Genomic DNA, 22,038 nt, shown 5'->3' with positions numbered 1-22,038 from the left:
TTTGAAAACTAATTTATGTCTTGATATAATAGCAACCTTGAAAGTTGCAGCACTTGGAAGCTGGAGGACTGTGGCATGAGGCAATGCCTTCATCCTGCCAAAGTTAGAAAAAGAGCACCCCGGTTTTGGGTAATAATAACTGTCATGAATAATACCAGTCATAAAGTGCTCTGAAACTAGATTAGCAATCTATAAACAGCAGAATTATTGATTGGCTTATCAGACCTTCGCCTAAACGATGAATAAACTATGCACTCCAGACTAGCCAGATGATCAAATTCTGGGGGCTTTTGATCTTTTTCATGAAATCTTGATGTCTGCCCATCTGTGACAGTGCTTTGTGGGCAAGACATAAGTTGGTAGTTGATCATATATGCAGGCCCCATGAATGCGGGCCAGGTTAACAGCTGGCTAGCTCATAAAACCATAACTTCCTTGATGGCTTCCTAATTTCCTTGTACAGACCATGCCATATCTTGCTTGCAACATACACCAGCGGCCTCAAATGGGGACCATGCCTGGACATGGCTCGTCATGAGATTATGTAAGACTGGAATAATTGTTGACAGTTTACAAAGTCTCACAGGGGTCCCAGTATCAGATCTATCAGAAGCGTTAGATTGCAAGCGACTATAACTCCTTTCTGTACACCCAACCTCATTGTTGGAAGTAAAAGATCTACTTAAGAGAGTTGATGAGGGCAACAACAGTCAGATGATGAAGCTGGATTTATCCACAATTTTTGACATCTTGTTGCAGTGCTTAAATAAAATAGCTGATATATCAAATAGTGCTATTTCTTCCTTGGAGTCTTTTCTACCCAAGAGACCCAGCAGAATCAAAATCCACGATTGTCTGTAAGAATCTGAGATGGTGTTGAGTATTTTAGGGATCCTGAATCTCACCACTAATTTGTAATATCTATATTAAACTATTGCATTACTAATTGACATATGTTAGAACTACGCAGATGACACTCCGATTGTTTTTCAACTGGAGCGGTAGCCCTCAGGAACTCGCACCAAGCTTTTTTTTATTGGCTTTTAGATGTAAGAAAACTGCTGTGGTCTAAATCATGAGAAAACAGAGATCTTTTGATTCCAACTGAAACATCGATGGTGAAGAAAACTGCTTCATCAATTGAGATTAAATTCTTGAAAAGTAAAATCAGTGATTTTACACCCTTCTTTGTCCATGCCCAAGCCTCACACAAATTAGCAGTTCGGCACCAGCAATTAGCATGTTATGATTCTTAGACAATTGAGACCACTTGTATCAGAATCACAGTTCCATCATTGGATCTCAAATTGACTCAGGTAATGCAGTATATCCAGCTGCAATTAACCACGCAATAGAGTGCCTACAGATTTTCCAAACTTCTGCTTCATGCATAATGGAGAATGCACACAGGCAAGACAATAACACTCCTAGTCTCAGGAGGTTGCATTGGCTTCCTGCCTGCGCTCTGATTAAGTTTAAATGCCAATACGCTTCCATAAAGCCCTTTTTGGCATTGCACCACTGTATTTTAAATTAACTTTTTGTGGCATACATCTATACGACCTCCATGTTCGTCAACTAGATTAACAATGATGGTTCAAAAATTGCAAAAGAGTATGGTTTTTGTAAGATCCTGCATGCTACAGGCAGCAAAACTGTAGAAGAGTTTACCTTTGAAAATACTTGAAATTTCGAATCTGCTGCATTTTAGAAAAAGGATTCAAAACTATCTTTTCACTAAATGTTATTAAGCTTTTTAACTTCTGTATACTTTCAAAGTCGTTTCTGTCTTGTAATCTATGCACTGTGATACCCTCAGAGGGGAGCATCTCTCCCAGTTTACCAAACAGTAATAAATCAAAAAGCAAGACAGTTAATGATTCATAGAGGATTCATTCCTTTATTAACTTATTTTCAAGTGATAAATGAGCATTGGGCTCAGTGGGGATTCCAATTAACCAACCTCATAGTTCCCAAACCCAGAAGCTATTAAAATGCTTGACATGGATTATCCCTCAGGTTTTTCTAGCACTAAACCCATCAGGGGAGTGTAGATTGGAGTGGCCCAACAACTCTATTCAGGCTCGCAGTGTTTTCCTCACTGTCCAATGCATTGCCTCTCAGGCTCAACTGGAGGACACAGGTACATTTAAACACTGGTCATGTGCTTCTGCCTATCAGAAGGTAGTCCACATTGAAGGGGTGGATGATTCCTTGTTAGGTTACTCGACAGAAGCGTTATCCATTTCATGACTGTGGATCCGGCCTGCTGGAGATTGCTTTAGTGAGATGTTAACGGTTCCTCTCATTACAAGCACAGTGTCGGGGCAGGCAGTGGGTGTCAAAGCAGGGAATCTTGGGGGCAGGACATTTAACTTTAGGAACATGCAGGAAACGGGTTCCACAGATCAGTTTGCCCTGTCACTACTAAATTACTCCACTTGTCTTCCCTAAAGCCTACTGTGACACAGCCCTCGAAGGAACAGCAGCCGACGCAGCAGGGCTGGTTATCGGAGCAGGAGTCGCCGACGTGTGCATTGGCAGAGATGCTGAAGAAGCCGCCCCAGTCGCAGGAGTTGGTCCACCAAGCGGACCAAAGCTGGTTATTGGAGCAGGAGTCGCTGAGATGTGCAGTGGTGGGGCTGCCGAATAAGCCACCCCTGCTGTACGAGTTGGACCGCCTAGCGGAGCAATCAGCAGCAAACAACACATGCAGGACCATTTAATGGGACTGACGAGGCAACACAGACCGCCGACCCAGAGACCTCGATGAGATGACCTATGACAGATGTGAACCGATGCAGGTGGTACAAGGCTCCCAGGGGGTGGGGGACCGAGCTCAGCCCTGGGCTCTGCATGACATCCGGGCAACCCAGAGAGAATCAAAGCAGTGGCTACAAACGCCAGATTGGGCTGATCACACCTGTTTAGCAGTAGTTACATCAGTGCCGGCATTTATCAGTAAGCAGACAGTATGGGAATACTAAAGTCAACATTAATTTTCATATTTCCAATAGATAAGCGAGATATCACCAATGCTTTCTGGGCACCGAGCAGGTTAGCAACCTGAATAAACAAACTAGTTTAACTCACCCAATATGGCGGACAGCTGATTACAAGCAGCAAAGGGGTTAAGGACATAAATAACAGACAAGATACAGAGTTGCTTAGCAACCACCCGATGCGAGTGCAGAGGGAGTTCCAGGCGGCTGTCTGTACGCGTCCCGATTAGAACACTAAGTCCGTTTACAGGTAAGGTGCAAACTGATAAGCGAGTTAGAGGAACCACTGGTGGGGGGGCAATCTGGGACAATAGCTCATTTCGGACACATATGTCTTTACAGAAATCGGAACGAGGAAAATCATAATGATACGAGTAAACAACTTGCCTCGAACACGTTACCCTGAAATAATACAGATTGTGTTCACCAATACAGAGAAGAAGGTAGGTTTTCTGAGATATATAATTGATGCCATAACTTTTAGATAGATGTACCTACGGATTGACAATAGACCCCTGTAATTATTCACAGCAGGGATCACAATTACTGCAGAAAGAACAGTAGGAAGCCTGCATCCAAAACGTGTATGGACACATAAGAAACAAGGTGAGTGTAGTGAACAAAACACAGATGTACAAGTCTATCTCGGTCTGGCTCCTTGTGGGACCCAGCGCCTACAAAGCGACTGATCCCACAGGGTGCCACGGTAGATTAGACACTAGGAGAGTAAGATAAACTAGTAGCCAATGTTGAGTCCTAAAAAACATCCCCTTTCTTTCCAGAAGGGACACGTGAATTTGTACATAAATGTGGGACAGAAAGTAGGAGATGACCTCGAACTTTGTGAAAACTCCAAAAAAGATAGAGCGTCTTACAGGTCAGTAAGAGAGTGTGTAGTGATTTACTATACATTAAGAGATGATTATTAATGAAAAGATATTGTGAATTGGATACTAATACTAGTTCCATGTATCACTTACCTTTAGAAAGAATTGATTGAAGTACAGATATCTTCACCTGAAGAAGGGCTCATTGAAGCCCGAAACGCTTAGTGAAAATTAGGAGGTGTCCTTACAAGACTTTCCCACTGGATTAGAACACCCAGACAAGAACTAACCAAGATATCTGAACGAAGATGGTACTGGATTTCTATCACAAATGTATTAATGTATTGAATATTGATGGCAGAATTTTGGAATGAAATTGAATTACAATGTCATTTATCATTACTGTACTGAATACTATTGAGAAAAACTATCGATTGAAACTGTGATGACTTTAGTGAGAAAAATGAATTCATGTTTTTTACATTTGCACATAATTACAAATATATTTTTTTGAAATACTGGAATTTGATTATTTGAATATTTACTCAATTATTGAGTGGAAGTGTGCCCTTGTTTGCCGCCCTTTGAATACGGAGGACCCCTTGTTTTGAATAGTTTTTAGCCTGGTAGCACAGACTTAACAAGGAGCGCTCAAGAATGATTTACCATACTGTGACAAACTTACTTTGACCTTGACTTACCCATGTAAATAGAGTGTACCTTCACACACAACCTTTCTCGACACACCCGTTTAACAAACAGCAGTTAAAAATTAGGGATACAACCCTGTTAAAGCAGAATGCGGCTAGAGATCAAAAGACTAATAAAATCCATGTCATTTTACCTGGCAAGTGCAAGACCACAGCCAAACCATACGTGCAGGTTGAATAGGAGGACGGGGTCCAGAGGCTGCACATTTCTATAGATAGAGTCGGTGAGAACTTCCTGGAACAATGGCCAATATGGGGAGGATAAGGGGTTCAAAAAGGAACAGTCCCCAATGATGGGGTTGTTCATTCATTTGCCAGCACTTCACCTGGGCATACTAAGAAAGGAACTGTTGCTGGTGTGTATGAAGACTGAAGAAGAGAAAGACGGACTTTCGGCAACTCAGAGTAAAGGAAAAGACTACAATTAAGTCAATTGTGGTTTGCTGAATGATATAATAAAACGTCAATAACAAATCCACTAAGCTATAACTAATCCACTAAGCTGTACACTTGGACTCCTTTTGAGAGGCTAGTCTGTCAGGCGACTCTTGATTTTGTTAGTCCTACTGCTTTTGAGTTGCTATTAATCCATACATTCTGTCGCGTCTTATCTGAGTTAGATGGAAAAAGAGTGTGGTCAACCACCTTACAAATAGTATTTTATCCACATACTCAGAATGCAAGAAATGCGGCAGACTTATGCAGTTGCGTTACTCAAGTTTTCATTTATGCCAATAGTGATGACACGTGTTTTGGCTACTGAAAGCCTTCCTCAAATCAGGGCTGATAGTACTATCATAAATAATCACATGACAGTCAATACAATTAATAAGTAAGAAGAACAAAAGCAGAAATCAAAACAAAACACAGAAATTCGGGGTTGGAGAGAGGGAGGTTTGAAGGGTGGTTTTTGGAGATTGTAAGTAACAGAACAAAAGACAAAACAAATTGTAAGGGTCATATTACCACAGTGCACACAATAGTAAAATATCAATCCATATTACTCTCATATGGATGTGTGCTACTGATGTTCCACGTTACCTTTGCAGCGTTGTTAAAGTAGCAAACGTTGATAACAAGATGGTGTCATTTCTCTAGTCGATGTATTTAAAATGCATAAAATTGATATCTGAATGTATGGCGCGAAGAATACTAGTATATTACGACTAGGTTCAGACATACATACACACCTTATTAGATTCCAATCACTAAATTCGCTTTGTGAATACCAATAATGCAATGGTATAATTTATGACGTAAATAACACTAGCATTCTATAATAAGGCGCACTTAAAATTGGTTTTATACCTAACAACGTTTGCTACTTTAACAACGCTGCAAAGGTAAAGTGGAACATCAGTAACACACATATCCATATGAGAGTAATATGGATTGATATTTTACTATTGTGTGCACTGTGGTAATCTGACCCTTACAATTTGTTTTTTGTTCTGTTACTTACAATCTCCAAAAACCACCCTTCAATCCTCCCTCTCTCCAACCCCGAATTTCTGTGTTTTGATTTCTACTTTTGTTCTTCTTACTTATTAATTGTATTGACCGTCATGTGATTATTTATGATAGTACTATTAGCCCTGATTTGAGGAAGGCTTTCAAGTAGCCGAAACACGTGTCATCACTATGGGCATAAATTAAAACTTGAGTAACGCAACTGCATAAGTCTGGCGCATTTCTTGCATTCTGAGTATGTGGATATAATTCACTAAACTGTCTCTGGCCTGTTTGTGTTACCCCAGGCTCACAAGTGGTGGCAGAAGTGGGATCCAAAGACGAGAGACCCTATTGAAGGCTTTAACGAAGGGCAACAATAGCTACAACAGGCCTTGCACCTGCAAAGCCAACAGGCGCATGCCGATCCCCAGGCACTTCAAGTACAACAGGTGCAGCTGGGGGAGGCCACCGCCCTGCAACAGACTCTGAAAGTTCCAGCAACAGTTTTACAGAAATATGCCGTTTGGGAGGAACTCTCGTTTTTTTCCCCATAAACTTTGAAAGAGCCGCCTGCAATGCTGTGTGGCCACCAGAAAGGTGGGGCCAACATAAAGCACACCTTATGACAGGCGAAATGCAGAGCGCATATCAGACCGCAAACCCATCAGGGGATACCCTGTATAATGACATAAAAAAGGCAGTTCTGGAACGCATGGGACACGGTCTAGAGACCTACCGCCTTAAGTTTAGAGAGGCTTGATTGAACCCCAGCGAAACCCCAAGGCAACTCTTATATAGAGTGTGATGGATCTGGCCGAACGGTGGCTGCAAACAAGCACATTGACCAATGCAGATATGCTGGAAAAAAATGGTGTTGGAACTGTTCACTGACGCCTTGCCTCCGCCTATACAGCACTGGGTTAAATAGCATTACCGGTCCTGACTAACGGGGGCCGTCAATATTGCTTCCACTTAACAGAAAGCAGATATGGGGAGAATGACATTAACGATCAATTGTGGCCCGGAATAGTACTCAAGCCCCCACGAATAACTACAGACCCAAGCAGGGTCGCACAACGCGAGCATACATCTGTAGACCAGAAGGAGAGGCGTGGAAACCTAAGTCTAGCAAGGCCATGGTGGTGCCCCCCCCAGTTATTCCTGGCACCCATGCCCCGGTCTACCCAGTGCTATGAATGTGTTGAGTGGGACCACATTGCTTGGAAGTGGGTTTCAAGGACAAACGATTTGTGTACTTAAATACAGATGCCCCACAGGCCCCACAGATGCTATCCAGCACCTTATTCAAGGACCCAGTGCAACATTGCGCCACTTCGCCTTGATAAAGACGCATTGGTGGAAACACATGTTTTTTTTACATGCAAATGGCAACAGCGTTGCTTTCAAGATCCTGGCAATCCTCTGTCTATTAAACAAAAAACCTGAGTACGAGGACCAAACAGTTTCCAGACTGAATAATTGCCCAACATGGAGGCACCACTTAAATAAGTGTCAATATCGTCATCCACCGCCAATACTACCAGGGATCCAACACAAGTTTTTCCTTACATCTAGAAGCCAATTATTTTTAAAAAAATAAGCTCGATACGAGAGAAGTTTTCCTGGGGAGACCGCACCAGTTGAAAAACAATCAGTGTCATCTGCATAGTTCTAAAATGTGTCAAGTAATCATGCAAAAGTTGGATATAGACATTACAAATTAGGGGACACTTTAGAATGGGCCAGGAACTAGACCCTACATTCCGCCATGTGCTGAAAGCCGTCAGTCCACAGTGTGCAAAAGACCAGGGAATCACATTTTTGGAAGGAAAAGGAACTCCTCTATAGGGTGCTGATAGAGGAGAACAAGGAACCCGTAAAACAACTGCTTGTTCCCCTGAAGTACAGGAGTGCAGTGATGACAGCAGCTCACAATCAAATTGGCGAAGGGCATCAAGGAACCGATAAAACCACCCTGAAATTCCTACAGAGGTTCTACTGGCCAGGGATACATAGTGAAATATCCCACTTTTGCAGACAATGCCCAATGTGCCAACTAAAGAACCGAGCCGTGGTACCCAAGGCTCCCCTACAACCGATGCCCTTGATTCAAGAGCCTTCTCAGGGCATATAGTTGGGCATTGTGGGCCCGTTGGAACCGTCCATATGGGGGCATAAGTATCTATTGATTGTGGACTACGCCACATGGTATGCTGAAGCCTTTCTGTTATGGAGCTTAACGGCCACCCATGTATGCAATGCGTTTATTCCCTTTATGGCCCAGGAAGGGATATCCAAGGAAATCGTGACAGATCAAGGCACCAATTTCACATCACAACATGTCCAACAGGTTTGTCAGGTGCTGCATATCAATCACCTCAAGACAACCATACACCATCCCCAAACAGATGGCCTAGTAGAGCGATACAACCAGACAAAAGACTTTGGATGATGACTGAGACAGAGTGGTTCCCTTAATGCTTATGACCATACAAAATACACCCCAATCATCCACTGGGTTTTCGCCCTTTGCACTGGTGTTTGGTCAGCAACCCCAGTCATTGTTTGATATACTCAAGTAAGAGTGGGAGGAACAACCGATGCAGGAAATCACCATGACGGAGTATGTTATGTTATGTTATTGGGCATTTGTATAGCGCCTTTTACCATTGGTATGATTCCAAAGCGATGTGGGTTGAACGCCTTTGGGAGCGTGGTCCAGGTCAGTGGAGAGAGTAGTGTAGTAAAAAAGGTCTTGGGTGCACTCGGTATGTGAGCAGCCAGGGCAGATTAAGTGGTGTGTAGCTGCATTCTAGTGCTAAGCATGGTTCTGTGAGATCAGTAGAACGTGTGCAGCAAGGCCAATTGGACTTGGGTGGTGGCAGTGGAGTGTGTGACTGGGATTATGTGTGCAGCTAGGCCGATATTCGTGGGGTATAGCTCTGTTCTAAAGACTGTTGAGGTGATCACGAAGATGTATAAGTATGTGTGCAGCTAGTCTGAATTAATTGAGGGGTATAGCTGCATTTGTTTGTTTGTGCAGAGGAAAGAGTTAGCATATTGTTTTGAGTGTCTGTGTGGATTCAAGGGGGTACCTGTTCCCAACGAGGTTCCAGTGCCTGTTGCGGGATGGTATCTCCCTTTGGAGTTCGGGGCTATTAGGCTAAGGTCCTCCGGTGGCTTGTTGGGTCTGCAATTGCTTATTCCCATTGTCTGTTAGATGAGGACCGCCAGATCTGGTTCAACTCATATTGTTTTAATATAGGTGCTAGAGGGGCCCGCGGCCGGTAGTTCTGCTAAAATACATTCCCATATAGGTAGGATTAGCAGAAATATAAGTGCTAGGTATGTAGTTCTGCTCAAAGATTTCCAGATGTTATGTTATGTGGACCTATACTGCGCACCACTACCACCCAGTTGCAGTCTCCAGGCTTTCAAGCGCACCACAAGAAAGAGGACGGGACGGTTAGTGAGGGTAGAGGAAAAGGATAGGTACAGAACCAGGATGCAAACAACCTTCCAAAACATGTGCATTCGTTACAAGACATAGACAAAAGAATCCGCAATCGACAAAAACAGCAAGAAAAGTACTATAAACTGAAAACCCGTCAGTAAACCTTCCAGGCCGGTGATGAGGTGATGGTTTTATTGCCAGCCACTGAGAACAAGCTCCTGGCCTCGTACAAGGGGCCATAAGGCATAGAAAAGGTCATGGGCCCGGTAACATATAGAGTACAAGATGACTGCTGTCCGTCAATACAGACTTACAAACTGAACCCGCTCAAAAAGTGGGAGGAACCCACCTGCCGTGGCTATTATTACGACTGAACCGGCCAAACCGGGAGAAATGCACCCCGGGTTGATCGGCGGGGCTATTGACGATCTACACATAAACACTCAGGTGTGTGCCAACAGCAAGAACTGCAGCAGCTACTGCATCAGTACAGTGAATAGACACATTCACCAGTGAATGGGGCTCTCCTATAGTCTTAGTCCCTAAGCCAGGCGGTTCTATACGCTTTTGCATAGATTTTTGTCATCTCCCGCTTTGACGCTGTTATGCTTGAGCTGAAACATGGCGCTGGTGCGCAGTGTATTCTGGGGGCACTCGGAGCCATAATGGATATTTACTTCATGCCGCAGTGAAAAGCTGTACTCATTTTGCTGAAAGCTGAATTTACTTTGCTGAAGAAAACATGCTTTCCAAACCTGGTATGCAGTCAAGGACATTCTGCTGGGAAAGCTGGTTTTGTTATGTCTTGTTTTGAGTTATGGGACTGTTTTCCGTGGCGCTTGTTCTTAAAGGAGGGAAGCACTTTGCTCCTTGAGGTTACTGTCGGTTGACCCAGCTGGCAACCAATGGTTGCCCATCAATGCGCAAGTGCGTTGCCAGAAGGTTCGAGAAATTACCACCCCTTTTTGAGGAGTGCATATATGCGGAACCCCTCAACGATCAGACGGGACCTCAGTCGGAGGGGGGACGCCTTTGTCCGGCATACCTGTGGGCTGTTGTGCTCTCGGCCTGGCTGTCATCGGGGTCTTCCAGCCGCTTCTGGCGAGATGAGGGATTCAGTTATGCCCACAGTGATGTATTTTCTTTTAAATTCTCTGTCTTTTCTGTGATTTATTTCTGTGTTATCACTTATTGTGTCCAAGCTTTGAATAAATAGCCATATAAGTGCTCATTATTTTCTAAGCGTGTGTGTGGTTGTAAGTCATTGCGTCGTCTACCTGCGTTTAAAGTATTGGCTCTGCAATTGCGCTGGTGATTAATGACTATCCGTGCACTCTGGGCGAGCAATACAGACGCATAACCTATGCTGTGCATGAATTATCTATTGGAGCGACTGGGACAGGCACGAAACAAACCACATATAGCCTCGCACAACAGCACATGACGCCTACCAACTGAAAATCACACCTACGCTCAGCGAACGGTGTAAACCGAACTGAAGCTACCAACAGCACATCACAACTCTCTTGCTCTTTTCTCCCGCTCACTCCCACCACTAACTTGCACCCCACCTTACCCTCTTGCTTTACAGATTCGCCAAAGCAACAAAGGGACCACGCAGGTGGGGAAAGTGCATGGTATAAAAACCTATAACATAATTAAAGAAAGTGATGTCAAAAAGATTAGAAGTTACTGCCAGATATACGTTGTACCTCGGACAGACCAGACAGTGGGCAGGGCTTTTTTTTAAAATGGTTTGTGATTGAACCTGTCATTGTGTGGTTAGTGTATTTGAATAGGCCTGATTAGACAGTGTTCAAAGACACAGGCACATTCCGTATATGGTAGAGGATGGCCTAGCATACACCGACCAGTGATTCATCTCATCCAGACACATGGCTCAGTCTGTAGCTTAGTTCCTTCCTCCCCCTTTTGGGCCAAAGGTTTCCTTTCTCATAATGGACTAACCGTACACTCTGTGATTCTACAGTCTATGACATCTCCCAGGCAGAATGCTCATAAAAGCTAGAACTCCTAACTCTTTATTGGCAATGGGGTAGTGCCAGTCCCGTTACAATACTGTTCACATGAAAAGAGACTGTGTTGCATCACTGGGATGAAAAAAGGTCAGTACTGATCCTCTGGGAAAGCATCCTCTTTGGAACGATATCCTTTGTTCCTCTGAGAAGAAGGAACTAATAAATAGGCCTCAATCGTCACGTTGGTAGATGGATTTAATGATGTTCAGGGCTTGCAGAGTGATATGGGGTGCCTTCTGGCCAGGTTCTAGATGTGTCCGACCTAAGGCATGGCAGCTTCATGGTCGGCGCATACATTCATAAAGCTTTGCAGTATCACAGTCGTTTGTTGTGTTTCTGTACGCACTGTGTTGAGATATCGCGTGACACCGAGTCTCGCGAGACCTCGCACGGGAACCCGGAACAGCTGGGTGAAGAGAGCGCAAAGGCGTGTATGAAAGAGCAGAGGACACGGAGCAGGTTGAGCTCCTGGCACTCCTCTACTGAGAAGAAATAAACCCTTTCCAGAGACTTTATAACAATGCACCACCCAGCACAGTCGAGGGCCAGTTGCCCAAGGACTTAATGTCATACATGTTTGTATGCCCTGCATTGCTGGTACCAGTTCGACAATAAAGAGTTAAGCCTGTTACACAGAAGCTTCCCGCCAATTATTTCACTCCATATTTGGCAACGAGGATCAGGACTTGAACCCATGTGGCGCCATGCAAGGAACAACTCCACCCCCGCCTTTTCTACAAACGCCAGGTAGACCTACCATTCCATGGCCACAATGGCAACCCCTATTTACTACATACCTGGAAGCACTGGGAGGTGCGAGATACACAAAGGCAAGGCGCAGAGCCATGTTGTTGAAATCACTAGCGTGGAAGGCCAGAGGGTATTTGCAAGCCTTACGCCCGAAGTGGTGGCTGATAACGACAACGTGTAGAAGGAGGCGGTCAGGAGAATAATAAAAACTATCTGCTAGCAAGCAGAATACCGTTTTGCACAGGATACGGTTCTACAGTCACAAACAGGAGGCATCCGAACCTGTGGACGAGTATGTGACTACGCTACGTGAATTAGCCGCACTGTGCAATTTCGGAAATAAAGCAAAAGGACTGATCTACGACATGCTAACAGTACACACCAACAGCAGGAAAGTGCAGGAAAAGTTTATTCTAGGGAAGGAATTACAGCTGGAAAAAGCTGTCGAGATTGCGAAAGCGGAGACCACAGGACGCCCCAGCCCAGCAGAAGTCCAGGTTATCGCCTTGAGGACCAAGAAGGAGAAACCAGTCGCTGATGCAAGAGAAGGGAAGGAAAGAACCATTGAAGTGCCACAGATGCACCAGCACAAAGCACTTGGCAAACGACAGAGAATGTCCCGCAAGAGACAAAGAGTGCTCGCTGTGCAAGAAAATCTGACATTTTTCGCTGGTATGCAGGTGGCGAAATAAAAAGGTTACCAATGTCAATGCAGAGTACAACGAAGAGAGAGAATCCTCATCCGAAGAAGAAAGGAGGCCCACTGTGTTGGTGGACAGCCCACGAGCCAGGAGAGAGAAGCCCCATTGTGCCTTAGAGTAATACAACCGTCCCGACCCCGTCACAATCACTGTGTGACTCACTTTCCCTCCACTTTTACACCACAGCTATTGAAAGGACAAAAACTCTAAACACCAAACTGACTATCTTACGGCCAACCGACAATCCTCCACCCGTACCGGCCAGCCCGTCAGCTGCAACCTCTAACCGACCAACGTTCGAATCCTTTAATCCAATATCACCAGAACAATTTCTCAAACTTCTATCTGCCCGCAAACCATCTGGATCCCCCCAGGACCCCTGTCCAGCCACAACCCTTAAAAGAAATGTTTGCTTCCACCTGCGCTGGAGAACACGCAAGATCTATCATAAATGCCTCCCTTTCCTCCGGTATTTTTCCCGAAGCATTCAAAATGGTACATGTCAAACCTCCAATTAAAAAACCTTCGCTCGAGCCCAAAAACTACCGACCAATCTCAAACACCAGATTCCTTGCCAAACTCATTGACCGAACCGCCTACTCTCAACTAAATGCCTTTGTCGAAGCCAACAATCTCCTTGACCCGCCCAATCAGGTTTCAGAACACGTCACGGAACTGAAACCACCCTAACCTCGATCTGGGACGACCTTAAAATGACAGCTGACTCCGCGGGATGTGCCGCTCTAATCCTTCTCGACCTATCCGCTGCCTTCGACACGATCAATCACTCAATCCTCCTAGACCGCCTCCACTCCCTAGGAATTTGTGGAACCGCTCTTAAATGGATAGCTTCATTCCTCAAAAACAGGCACCAAATAACGACACTCTCCAGCTTTACCTCCCAACCTCGACCAGTCGACACGGGAGTCCCTCAAGGAGCGTGTCTATCCGCCCTCGTGTTCAATCTCTACCTGATCACCCTCCCACCAATAATTCGTTCTCACAACATCCTTTGTTACAAATACGCTGACGACACTCAACTAATTCTAAAATTCCTGAACTTGAAACCCAACTCCCGACCCAGCATCCTGCCTCCTTAACATAGAACGCTGGATGACCCAAAACCACCACTTGTTAAACCCCTCCAAAACTGAAATCATGGTTTGCGGCAACACCGATCTTCTTCCTCACCCACTGCCCTGGCCACCCGCCATGGGCAACTCACCTACACCCTCCAACACAGTGAAAAATCTTGGGTGCACCCTGGACTCCGACCTAACACTCTCGCGCCAAGTCAACAATGTCTCAAAGTCCTGCCACTACCACCTTAAAACCCTTAGACGCATCTTTCCATACCTCTCATTTCCCCAACAGAGTCTCCGCTGTCCAATCAATCGTTATTTCCAGACTGGACTACGGGAACCCCCTTTACCTCGGAATCCACGCCTACCAACTGAATAAACTCCAAAGAGCACAAAACGCGGCGGCAAAAATGCTACTTGCGCTCGGTCCAAGAGACCACGTATCGCCAGCTCTTAAAACACTGCACTGGCTTCCAGTAGCCCGTAGGGTGGCTTTCAAAACCTTATGCCTCTCCCATCGGGCACTGCATAAAACTGGACCTCAATATCTTCAAGACAAACTAATACCTTATCATCCCACTCGCACCCTAAGATCAAGCTCAGCCGGCCTCCTGGTAATTCCCAAGACGAACTCAGTCAGGCTAGGCGGATCATCATTCTCAGCCCTGGCTCCAACCCTGTGGAACTCACTCCCACCCCACATCCGCCTAATTGAGGACTTAACGTCCTTCCGCAAACTACTGAAAACCTGGCTCTTCCCCTAAAACCAAACTAGCTTCACAATAATACCTACCCAACAAACTACCTGAAGCGAGAAAGGACCGCCAAATAAACTCGAATGTAAACTAGAAAGACAAACAGACCTAAACGAGTAACACAGATCAAAACAGTGAAACGGATAATAGGAATGAATCATTGAGAAGTGAACCGATGAAAGGGACATAATGAATGAGGAGGGAACAAAGTGAATGACATAAATGAAATAGTTAGAATGGATGAAACATACAGGACAGACAAATACACTAAGTGGAAGCGTGCATGAGAAGCGTGCATGAGTGGAAGAACAGACGACTAGAAAGATCAAATGAGTATGGTGACCGAATGAAGTAGTTGAACATAATAAATGCCAATAAGTATGAAAAATGGTTCGATGTGTAGAGCGGCTGAGCGAATTGAGTGGACGAGTACGTATAGAATAACCGAGCACGCAAATACAGAGAAGCGAACAAAACGCAAGAGCGCATAGAACTCAGCTGGATAGTGCAAGAGGGCGTAGAACTATATTGAACGGACAAACGTTTAGACATGAAAAAATAAATAAATTAATTAAAAAAAGGATTGTGTGCTGAAGATCGGATGAGCATGGAGAGCGAATATGCACGGAGAGCGAATGAGAGTGGAGAGAGGTAAGAGTGAACAACGTCTGATTGTGGAAAGCACAGATGCAAGTGTGGAGAGCGACCGAATATGAACACTGCAGAAACATATGAAGTAGTTGAGCAGTGGAGAGCGACTGAGTGTGTAAAGCGACGGAGTGTGTAAAGCGACGGTGTGTGGAGAGCGGAGGAGTGTCGAGAGCGGAGGAGTGTCGAGAGCGGAGGAGTGTCGAGAGCGGAGGAGTGTCGAGAGCGGAGGAGTGTCGAGAGCGGAGGAGTGTCGAGAGCGGAGGAGTGTCGAGAGCGGAGGAGTGTCGAGAGCGAAAAAGTGAATGTGTAGTGTGGATGAGTGTAAGGAGTGGATGTGTATGTGGAGCGAATGAGTGCTTGGTGCGAATGAATATGTGGAGTAGACAAGTGTGTGAAGCAGGTAAATGTGTGGTACGGATGAATGTGCGTAACAGATGATTTCATAGAGCGGACAAATACATAGAGTAGATAAGTGTGTGGAATGGATGGACATATGGAGCAGACGAGTACTATTGTCAAGCCGACTAGTAGTATGTTGTGCCGATGAATGGGTGGACCGGATGAGCGTTGTCGACTGAACGAGTGTCTAATCTGGACGAGTATGTAGACTGGACGAGTGTGTAGAGTGGACGAAGGTCTGGAGCGGAGGAGTATTTGGAGCGTACGAGTGTATGAAGAGCTGACGAGTGTGTGGAACGAACGAGTGTGTGTAACGAACGAGTGGAGCGGATGAGTGTACAGAACTGATGAGTATGTAGAGCCGATGAACGCATGGAGCAGATGGGTTTGTAGAGCGAACAAAATGCGTAGAACAAACCTACCCGCACGGAACTGTGTGACATACATATTATGCCTTGGAATGAAGGGAACATTTGAAAAACATACATCATACCACACCCCACGCTTACTCTCTCCCTTACACCACCATTCAACTAGAACACAGAGATACTATGACACCATTCGGTATAACTGTTCTCATATCTACATTCTCCCGCTCACTCCACATCACTCTATGTAAACATTGCTGGTTTTACACCCCTCAGCCAGGCGTCCTCCTCAGGCCTAACGCAGCCATACTCATTCTGGATAAAGCCGGCCAGAGCAAACACATACTCCTGATCTCTCAACCACCACACCTACCGCTAAGAAGCAGCTACCACTTGAATTCCGCACCAGCTGCACACATACCTGGTGCACACACGCACCTTTTAGACTCTCTCTACTCTCTATACTGACCTGAACTTCGGTTCCCAAGGGCGTTCAACCTACCAGCGCCTTCAGACCATACCAATGGTATATAAGGCGCTATATAAATGCAAAATAACATAACATAACATAAAAGGCATGGAGACGAGAGTCATGGCAGACTCGGGTTCGGACTTAACCATACTGCCCCTTCGCACATACAAAGAGATGATGGGCACTGAAACGGTTAAAGTCCTCAGAACCCGTCACAAGCCCACAGTGTTCGTTGATGCATCCATTGACCTACTAGGATACATCAAAGGGAAAGTGGAGATCAAGGGGAGAGAAACTACCACAAGAATATATTTCAGCCAAGAAGGCCGAGCAGTCCTAGGTTGGGACGATCAAGCCAAACTTGATCCCAGCACAGAATATCAAGTGTTGACAGTCAGTACAAGAGGAGCGCCGGTTGTCAAAGAAGATTTTCCCAAGCTGTTCTCGGAAAGGCCAAGAAAAATTAAGAACTTCGTACATAAAATACTGCTCAAGGCAAATGCAGTCCCCATAAAACACATAGTAAGGCCTGTGCCAGCGACAGCCAGAGACATACTCAGAAACCAGCTCGACAAAATGGTGGAGGACACCATTGAGGTGATCGAAGCCTCAGAGTGGTTGAGTCCCGTGGTTCTCATCAAGAAACAGAACTCACAAGACTTAAGGTTGTGCACTGATCTTCGCAGCATCGACCTGGAAGTCATCTCAGATAGCTACCCCCTTCCAAGCATAAATGAGCTCATCCTCGTGATGAAAGAACCCAGAGCGTTCTCCAAGTTAGACATGAGGGATGCGCATCATCAAATTCACTTGCACAAAGACTCCAAGCCACTAACTGCGTTCATCACCCCATTCGGCACCTGCCGGTTCACCAAGATGCCCTTTAGCCTGTCTGCGGCTTCAGCATTTCAGCGAAGGATCAAAACCTGGTACGAGCCATAATCAAGGCTCCGGAGCCAACTAAAAAGGAAGAAGTGAGTTCGTTCCTAGGACTCGCAAAATATTATGTCAAATTCATCCCCAGGTTTTCAGAAATCACGACGCCACTAAGAGACCTAGTCATAAATGGCACAGAGTTCACATGGCTGGAAGCCCAGAAAGAGGCTGTTGAGAATATAAAACGGCGCATAGTGGAAGCATCGTGCCTACAGCCGTTCAATCTGGAATGGAGTACAGTCATCACCACGGATGCCAGTGCGAGTGGGTTAGGTGCCCTACTCACCCAGAAGAAAGTAGATGCATAACATATTGTGTCATTCTCCTCTAAAGCCCTGTCCACGGCCGAGAACAACTACTCCACAGTGGAGAAAGAGATTCTGGCCTGCGCCTGGGCCGTTGAACATTTCAGGACTTGTGTGGGGCACCAAAGTTAAACTGGTCACGACCATAAGCCCTCGATTCATATGCTCAGTCCAGATGGGACAAAATCGTCGACACCCCGGTTGGCACGCATCGCACCCAAACTGCAGGAATACACCTTTGAAATTAACCACATTGCAGGATGGAGAAATGCTCAGGCGGACTGCACATCAAGGCTACCGGAGGACAAAGACTAAGCCACCACATTCCTGCAGGATGAACGTATCGTAGCGTCAATTCAAGACCTCAGGGGCCCAGATTTCCTAGAACTAAGCGAGGGGCATTGGAATGAAGAAGACAGTAAAGAACCCACGATGGCGAGACTCAGAGTGGGCTAGTAATGGATGGCTAGATGGAAAGTCTATCTGAAGGCATGAGGCCATATAGGAAAGTGGCATAAGAAGTTTCAGAGGCAAACGGATTGAAAATGAAAAGCAATCAAATGATACCACCGGTGGGGATGAGAAAAGTAATTCTGTGCAGAGCCCACTCATGGCATCTAGGGAACACCATGATGCGGGGAAGAGTGAGGGAAGCGTACTGGTGGCCCGCCGTGGATCAAGAAATGTGTGCAATGATAGAGAGATGCCATGAGTGTCTCAACAGTGATAAACACTTGAGGACCAGGCAAGCTCTAATGATTCCCACAGAGATCCCTGAAGTAGTGTGGTCCAAAGTGGGGTAGATTTTATTGGACCGCTGGAGGCAATGGCGCCCGAGCATCGGTATGGCACAGTACTGGTGGAGTACATATCAAAGTGGGTAGAAGCAGAATTCGTCCCCAACATCACGACTGCCACGGTCATAGAAGTCCTCACATCCATATTTCAGAGGGAAGGTCTCCCCAAAGAGCTAGTCACAGACAATGAAGTACAGCTAGTGTTGAGGGATACAGAGTCATTCCTGCACAAAAACAACATGAATCAGAGAAAAGCTGCGCTATACCATGCCCAAGCCAATGGACTCGTGGAGAGAGCCAATAGGTTAATTAAAGGAGTCATCCAACTAGCAACCACGTCAGGTATGGATCCCCTCAAAACAGTCAAGGAGGCCATTGCGAATGGCCAACTCCCAACGGGATCACCCAAATTTCGCCATTTTGCATGTTGAGAGTGAGGAGAGCAGCATCTACACTGGCACCAACATGGTTGACCAGAGTAACAGAGAATGACGAAGTGGATATGACCGAAGTGTGGTAACTGGAAAATAGCAAAGCATGCATGAAAAGATGGAGCGATCAAAGAAGAACAACCCAAGGTCGTGAGGTCAAGGAAGGAGACTGGATCAAAATACGACTAACAAGCAAGGATCAAATGACAGGTTTGAAGTTCAGTCAACCAATAAGAGTTATCCAGTTGGAATTCTCAATGTTAGCATGTGCCACACTTAGAAGTGAGAACATTAGCCTGCACTGTATCTAGATAACATTGTGAAGGTTAGCGAGTGCCACACTTAGACGGAATCATGTAGGTCAGCAAAGGCTACTTAGACAGTACTATGAATGTTAGCATGTTAAAATGTCATGTAACCTACTAACCAATATAAGCGCAAACTCTCTGCATACTTATCTCACTCAAAAACTTACACAACCATCTCTCGCACAACAAGCTGCATGCCCTTCACCACACCGCAACAACACATAAGCCGCACCAACAGCACAAGCGCACTGACACCGATCCAATACTCGCACCATAGCTCAGCACCCGGTGTCTACCGAGTTGAAGCTGCCAACATTATACCACTCCTCTCACTATCCTACTCCCTCTTCACCTTACTAACCCATCCCACCTTCTTGTTTACAGATCCGCCAGAGCGCCTGGGGACAAATTCCGTTGGTGACGGTGCGCTATATAAATACCATTAACATAACATAACAGAGGGAAAAACCACGTCCGCACCGAGAATGGCCGCACATGGAGCAAGTAGTCATGTTTGAGAAGCATCGCGAAACAGGTCACAGGAGGAAACCAAACCTTGCAAAGGCCCCTGACAGAGATTGCCAGAGAACAAGAACCAGAAACCAGTGCGATAGAGACCACGGAGGAAGGAAGAGAAGGAGATGCATCGGAAGCCTCCCAGGAAGCAAGTCAGATACTGGACACTAGTGGCAGGAAAGAAGATCGGCCGAGAAGGGAGCACAGAAGACTGGTGAAGTATAATGACTATGCTATGCAATAAGCTTTGCTGCGTTATCAAGGGGGGGTGTGTTGAGATATCGCGTGATGCCGAGTCTCGCAAGACTTCACAAGGGAACGCGGAAGAGCCAGGTGAAGAGAGCGCGAAGCCGCGTATGAAAGATCAGAGGACACGGAGTAAGTCGAGCTCCCAGCGCTCGTATCCTGAGAGGAAATAATCCCTTTTCAGAGACGTTATAGCACTGCACCACCCAGCACAGTTGAGGGCCAGTTGCCCAAGGACTTAATGCCATACATGTTTGTATGCGCTGCATTACTAGTACCAGTTCCACAATAAAGAGTTAAGCCTGTTACACAGAAGCTTCCCGCCCATTATATCACTACACACTGCACTAGTGTTCAGTTCAATAGCCTCCACTGGGGGTCGGAGGGGAGGTCGGAGGAAGGGAGTACTACTACACTGCATTTTGGGCTCTGTCCATGTTTTATATGCCCCTTTCATCATACATCTTTTGTATTCCTCAAATTAAGTACTGCGACAAGGGCGACATGAAGATAATGTTCTGATTACTTAGCGGTAATCTTCAGCTCCTGTGGTGGAAGCAGAGAACTCAAAAGAAAGCATTATGAGGAGGGCGATAAGCACGATAATGAAGATTACCGTTAGGTAATCAAATCACTTGAGAGGTACAGCATCTCACTTAATGTTCTCCTGCTCCCATGAACCAACCAGTTCCTTTCACCCTCAAGTGTTTGCTCCTCCCTCCGAAGAGCACTTGCTCGCCACAGCGCACTTGCTCCTCTGTAGCACAGGCGAGTCTCTTATATTCTATTATCCCCACCTCCTTCTTTTCTTCCCCTGTTTCTTTACCTGTTATATTCCTCTTTCTTGCCGGATAAAACTCTCCTGCAATAACTTCCAACATCAACACTTCCGGGATCTTACGCTATTTCCGTCGGAAGTGCCGGCTGAGAAAAAAAGACTCCCATCCCTGTCACAATAAGGGTACGGTAGCGACTAGTTCCCATCTGAGAAAAGGACCATAGCAACGGCCCGCCCACTCTTCTTCACGTGACTCCGATGTCATCCGTGTGATTTCCCGAGCAGTGAAGCGTATCGGAGCAAGTTCGGTGAGCGGGCACTCTGAAAGCACTGCCTGCCGGTGCAAGTGCAATCGGACCCTGCCAGCATTTTGCTTACATCGAATGGGGTGGGCATTTTTCTCTGGAGACCCTGCCTGCCTTTGGTTTGCGGCGTTTGGGGTGGGCATTTTCAATCGAATGCCGGGAACGTTTCTACGCGACGCCGCAAGGCTCTGGCTGACATGTTGCAGGAACAGCAGCAACCCGGGTGTTCTTGGCTGGCTGTAAATATAATTTGCATTTTCTTCCGGATACCTTGAATGTTCCTGTAAGACACCCGCGTTCGATAAGGGAGCGGGAAATTACATTTACTTTAAAAATCATGCTCATCTATTCAACATGAAAGGTATGGAGGGCTAAGAAAAGGAACAGGGAGACAGTGTATGATGGTGTTTAACTGATCAATGGGGGCTAATGGAGTGATTTAATGTTTCATGAGGGTGTGATTATTAGGATGGGTGGTTTTAGAGTGGGTTGGCTGGGGCTATCTGCATGTGATTCGGGATTCGCACACAGGTATCTGTTGCAAGGGCTAAGGGGCATCTTGCTATTTGGAGGGAGGATGGGGCATTGTGGTGTTGGTCTAGACTAGAGGGAGAGTTTGAACATCTTGGTGGGGTCTGAATGGTTGGATAGGGGCATGCTGGTGTTGGTCTGGTGGGATGGGGCACATTTGTATGGAGAAAGGGGGCACATTGATGTGGGTCTGGAGGGAGGGAAAGGACATAGTGGTGTGGGT

The 22,038-nt window shown here is 45.8% G+C and overlaps 1 protein-coding gene across 3 annotated transcripts in view; it reads right to left on the bottom strand.

Moving 5' to 3' along the window:
- LOC138452997 (oxysterols receptor LXR-beta-like) overlaps window positions 1-21,134 on the bottom strand; it is a 427,073-nt gene extending 405,939 nt beyond the window's left edge. For 2 of the 3 annotated variants that reach the window (XM_069605405.1, XM_069605431.1), the window contains exon 1: window positions 21,028-21,134. The gene's annotated coding sequence lies outside the window, so the exon portion shown is untranslated. The remainder of the gene's footprint in view (window positions 1-21,027) is intronic. The other variant, XM_069605411.1, reaches the window with a different exon arrangement.
- Between the last annotated feature and the right edge of the window lie 904 nt (window positions 21,135-22,038).

Source organism: Ambystoma mexicanum, chromosome 1p (genome assembly GCF_040938575.1).
Source record: "Ambystoma mexicanum isolate Mex_15411 chromosome 1p, UKY_AmexF1_1, whole genome shotgun sequence".
Lineage (NCBI taxonomy): Eukaryota > Metazoa > Chordata > Amphibia > Caudata > Ambystomatidae > Ambystoma > Ambystoma mexicanum.
Note: the sequence above shows the minus strand (reverse complement) of the source record. Positions and strands in the feature narration are given on the sequence as shown.